Genomic DNA, 5770 nt, shown 5'->3' with positions numbered 1-5770 from the left:
TTGGCCGAAACCGTAATTACACATGCGTCATACAAATGATATTCTAAGCGCGTTAATTGGATATGGGATTCTCATATTCCATCTTTAATTTTTTATAATCATTTTATAATTTAAATCAAGGTAATAATGTATTAACCCAGCATTAATGGAGGCACCGCTTGTGAAGCCATGTATATTTGTTGATTTTACGTTGGGGTGTCGATAGAACAGCCTAACCAAAATATTTTGTTTTTGTGTGTTATGTAGTGCGCTAAAGTTGCAAAAGAAAAGAGGCGATTTTTAAGAAATTCATAATAAGTGAACGATTACAATCAGTGAATAAAATGAAAAGTGACCCATTCATTGATTGCGTAAGTGCGAGCAGAATATTACGCTATTCAGAAGCCTCATTTATTTACAAAACAAGCGTGTCACGCCATATTAGACATGACTATTTCTAACTTGTGTATTATGTGTAAAATTAAGTATAATTCAGTAACATGGTCGCTTTAAAATACTGCAGAGGCTATGCTATTACTGAGTGGTATCTAGTTCATTTTTCAACAAGTTTGTACTGTTAATTATAGGAAGACATGGCAAACGGTACAACCAATGACCTGCGTAATATTTGTAATGAAAGACATAAAACATCTCTAGCAGTGAAATGGTGTCCTGGGTGTGAAAAGAAAATTTGTGAAGATTGTCAGCACCATTATTTCGTTTCCAAGTTAGCAAGGCATCATACGGTAACAGAGACTGAGCAATACAGAAACATTCCAAGCTCCATTTTAGAAATCAACTATTTTGTGACCAACATGTAATGAAGTTTACCAATCTCTGTCAACAACATGACACTTTATGTTGTCCAGGATGTCTTTCCAAATCTGGAGAACACAGTATATGCACAACATTGCTCCTACAGGAAGTGATTAAGACAGTAAAGTCACCAACCCTACTCCAATCAGTGGCAGAAAGCTTAAAGAATCTTGAAATAATTATCAGTAACCGTCAAACAAATATCCAAGTGTTACATAACCAACAGGATGAGATTAAAAAAGAAACCTTACAAATCAAAGGAAAGGTGATCAACCATTTATATGTCATTGATGGAGGAATTAAACTCAAAAGTGAACAGCAACACTGTTGAGCTGAAATTTCAAACTTGGAACTGAAGTTAGGAAAAGCAGAAAAACTACTAGAAACAACAAACCAATTATCACTACACGGAACTGACCTACAGACATATTTAAGGTCAAAAACCATTGAAATTCAAGTTGTCAAGGAAACCGAATTATTTCAATACTGGGCTAATAATATGAGTCAGAAACAGCTTAAGGTGAAATTTGAAAGAAATATAAAAAAAGTATTCCACCGTTTGGATCCATTAAAATCGACAAAAATGCCGATGTCTGCCATTCTGACGTCAGAGGTAGACAAGCAGGTCCAAATTATGTCTCAAATATCTGCAATCAACATTGACGATATCACAATGAAGATGAAATCAAAATCTAATTTTAGTGAAAAAGCAATCAATATTAGTGGATGTTCTTTATTTCTTTCCGGTAAGAGAATACTTGCAAATACTCAAAAGTTATCGGCTGTAATACTGACAGAAAATTGTAAAATGGAAAAGGACATATCGATAGAGACCTGGGGAGGACCTTGGGATGTGACAGTTATAGACGACAACGCTGTAGCAGTGTCTGATAAGGAGGGTGTCAAGATAATCAACACCACATCAGGTACAGTAGAGAAGACAATAAGTATCGGGAATTGTCACGGGTTGGATAACCACAGAGGAAACCTTATTTGTTGCGTTCCAGCTACAGGTGTTTTATCAGTGGACCTATCGAACGGCAATTCTACAACATTAATACGAGAGTGTTCATATAATGCATGGTACTATTGTAATGTGCGCGGTGATACAATCCATCTCTCCCAGTCCTACTACAATACAGTTACTTGTTATTCACTGAAAGGCGACAATTTATGGGAGTATAAAGATGTTTCAGTTATTCATTGGCCGGTCGGCATTGCCGTCGACGACTGTTTTAACGTCTTCATTACATCATACAATAACAACAGTGTAGTGGTACTGTCACCTGACGGGGAGAGAAGTAGAACATTACTTAATGAGAAGGATGGAATAAACAAACCTCGGGCCCTTCATTTCAATAAGTCAAAGAATCAACTTGTAGTTGCTAATTTAAATAGACAAACATTTTATTTAATTTATAGGCTTCTGGAACAGGGTTATGTTGCTACAAGATTGAAGTCATCACTACAGTAGTTTTATGGTCGTCATCATCAACTTGTGGATCGTTATAGTATATCCTTCTGCACCATGAAAATGATTTATTCAACGGGTCACAGTTTTCCTTTCCTCGTTTGTCTACTCCGGACTTTTTATGAGCAACTCGGCGAGTGCTTCTAGAAAAGCAGAGGACGCTTACCCTACCGATGCACCTAGTCAATGCTCCCAGTTTTTAGTGGAGTCCGAGTTGCTCATTTGCGTTTGTTACTTTGTGTGTATTATTTTAGTTACTTTGTGTTCTTTGTTGTGTATGTCTGTTTTCCATGTCTGGTCTTTGTCCCTGAATTACATTCTTTTGATTACCACTATAGCCTTGGTTCCCTTGGTTACTCTTTTACCAAGAAAATGTAGGTTTATTTGCTTTAATCAGTCTTACATATCCTTTTTATATAAAACGGAAGATTTTTTTTATGTCCCTGCAGCTTTTAGTCCTGGTGATCAAAGCGCATGAAATCCAATTCTAACTCAAAATGGCGGTGTCAAACGACCGGAAGTTGTAATGCCGTATTGGCCCTGGTTTGATGCATATTGGCCACGCATAGATGCCCGGGATGAATTCATATCACTTGGTCAGTTTTTGACATATTTTAACGTATTTTGGGTAGTTGGTTAATAAACTATCGTAAAAAGCTGCTTGCCAATTGCTATGAGACGGATTATGAAAAATATACTAAGAATATGATCATATCAATAGTGATATATTTTTACGCGGAACATATTTTGCGTTAACCCACTGTCATTCTTGTATTTCTGGAAAGGACCTCGGCCTTACCCACTGGCTTCTGACCACAAGAAGTTCACAAATGGATCAAGTATCCTTATTTTTCATTTGAATCTGTAGAAAAAAATGTTTTCCAAAAAATGCAAATTTGTGAAAAAGTACACTACATAAAAAAAAAATAAATTACTTAGTAAACAATGAGTAATTTATTTTACTTATCTTAGATAATTACTAGTTGTTATTGCATTTTGTGATTGAAAATTACTTGAAAAAATAAGCAAAAATAATAACTGAGTAATATGTTTCACTAGATACTGAAGTATAATTAGTAGAGTCAAGTAAAACATTACTTAGTATAACTACATTACGTAAATAAAGTAAAACAATTATTATGTATTTCTTACAGCTACTTAGTCATACGATTTACTAGCTTTAAGTTGTCTAACGAGAATAGGCATGGTGTATACGTCAAAGAGGACAACAACCCCTACGGGCTGAAAATGTCAACCCAGTGCTATTATTAATAACATCTCTTAGCCAATAAGTCATATTTTCTAGGTCACACACACACACATATATAGGTTAATTTTTTCATGGCTTGATCATTGTACAATTTGTGTCTATAGCCATACACATATTGCGAATTTTAATTGATACGTGTGAAAAAAATAAAATGATACAAAGTTTCAAAACTTGATTATAACCTTAATTCAGAGAAGAAAAATAAATAGTAAATAATAAATACTGATGCATGTGCATAACCATAACTGTCGTTGGATAGGAACAATAAGGACTTCAATTTGAATATTCCTGCAAAGTTTTATTGAAATCTGGTAGTTGAGTCTTAGAAGACATATACAATGGGGATGAACGACAGACACAAAAAATTATTGACAATAACTTGCAGTTATTTTGGCTATGTATATAAGCTAATTGATAAGTTAGTAACAAAAGTTATTGATTTATGCATGTTCGACATTTGTTTGCTCTGATTTAAACATTAAAAAAAGCACCGTTGAAACCATCACAATGTTTTGTTTTTGCCACGTGATTTTTACGCTATGTGATTTAGGAAAGATGTATCATCCAAAAATGTAAGATGGTATGTATTGTACATTTTGGTGGGAATGTAACTTTTTGGTTAAAAGATAAACAGTAAACATCTTACAGCTTATTACAACATTTTTCTTCATTGTATTGAATGTATTTATAAAGTGATTCCAAATAACGGATTTGCTTCATCGTGTTTATGAGTGTTTTTGAACGTAACATAAACATTATTTTAACTATTATTATTATTATTATTTAAATATTTTAACATAAAATATAGTTTTAATCAAATTTTATAAGCCCCATTGCATCCGCCTATAGTGTGTGAAAGGCAAGAGATTCAACTGTTTATAGTATAGTATTCTATGATATTGTATTGTGTCCTTGTCAAATAATTGAGTGTTCGGTAAGCGGTATTAGTGTTGCTAGACTACAACCGGATGATACTCACTTATAATATGACGTAGGTACTGCAGGACGTGCTTACCCTTTCGGAACACGTAATTTGTGGTTCATAATGCTAGGTATATAATTTTATGTGTGATATCATCTTGTTTCCCTTATCTTCATACAGTTTTTGAATGTTATCTATTTTATTCGGTTCGTTATATTGTGTATGTAGATCGTCTGTTTCCTGTTTTCATGTTTCGGCCATGTTTTTGAATTATCCCACTGCTGACACTGCAGTATTTTTTACGACATCAAAAAAAGTTTTACTTTCATATGTAATAATTAATGTGTGTGCTGACCTACATCTGATTGACACTGCTAATCATAATGTCGTACTACATGAGTTTATGTCATTTGGAATATGTAAAAATACTTCTAATTGGTTCAAATCGTATATGAGTAACAGAGAACAGTGTGTTGGTTGGAAAGGGGAAGGATCTAAACCCCAAAAACTCCTTATTGGTATATCCCAAAGTTCTATTCTTGGGCCTTTGTTTTTTGTTTTTACTTTTTGTAATGATTGCCCATCATGTCTTAAATATTGTCATCCAGCTTTATATATATATATATATATATATATAATTTTCAGTCAACAAATGACCTTCTTCAGTGCCTTAAATAAACCGATCTAGCTGGCCGAGTGGTCTAGGGCGCTGAACTTTGTGCAGGCGGTGTTGCCATAGATGTCACAGCAGTACGAGTTCGAGTTCCGCGGAGGGAACGTCAAAAAATTTGCATCGCAAATTTGACAGTTCTAACATCGTTGGGAATTTTTCAGACCTTTCTATACGTTTACATATCTTCCCTGTATCAATTTGATCCGCTGGAGCAGTGTAGCGAATAGAGTCGTCACATTCTGAGACGTTTGTATATATATATGTGTGTGTGTGTGTGTGTGTGTGTGTGTGTGTGTGTGTGTATGCAAGACGACACCTTAACTGATGTATGTGACAAATCTGTACAAGTTATTGAAGATAAACTGAAGATTTACGTAATTCTATAAACTGGATAAACAAGAATTAATCAACTATGAACTTGAAAAAAAAAAAACTCAACGTAAGCTTATAAGAACAAGCCAAAAATTTGCAAAGGTGAATAATGTATGGTATTATAATCAACAATGTTGCATAAGCAAATGTTATCTCAGTCAAATTATTGGTGTTACCATAGATGAATGTTTAAATTGGAAGACACACCTTAATGTAATTTCCAAGACAATATCTAAGAAAATTGGTGTACTTAGAAGACTAGTCCAG

At 34.1% G+C, this 5770-nt stretch overlaps 1 pseudogene; it reads left to right on the top strand.

Annotated features, from left to right (window-relative positions):
- Positions 1 to 486: 486 nt before the first annotated feature.
- Positions 487 to 3582, top strand: LOC148614293 (uncharacterized; annotated as a pseudogene).
- Positions 3583 to 5770: the final 2188 nt, after the last annotated feature.

Source organism: Perna viridis, chromosome 6, assembly GCF_037379345.1.
Source record: "Perna viridis isolate PV_CMFRI_1.1 ecotype Kerala chromosome 6, ASM3737934v1, whole genome shotgun sequence".
Lineage (NCBI taxonomy): Eukaryota > Metazoa > Mollusca > Bivalvia > Mytilida > Mytilidae > Perna > Perna viridis.
This window is presented reverse-complemented; position numbering and strand designations above follow the sequence as displayed.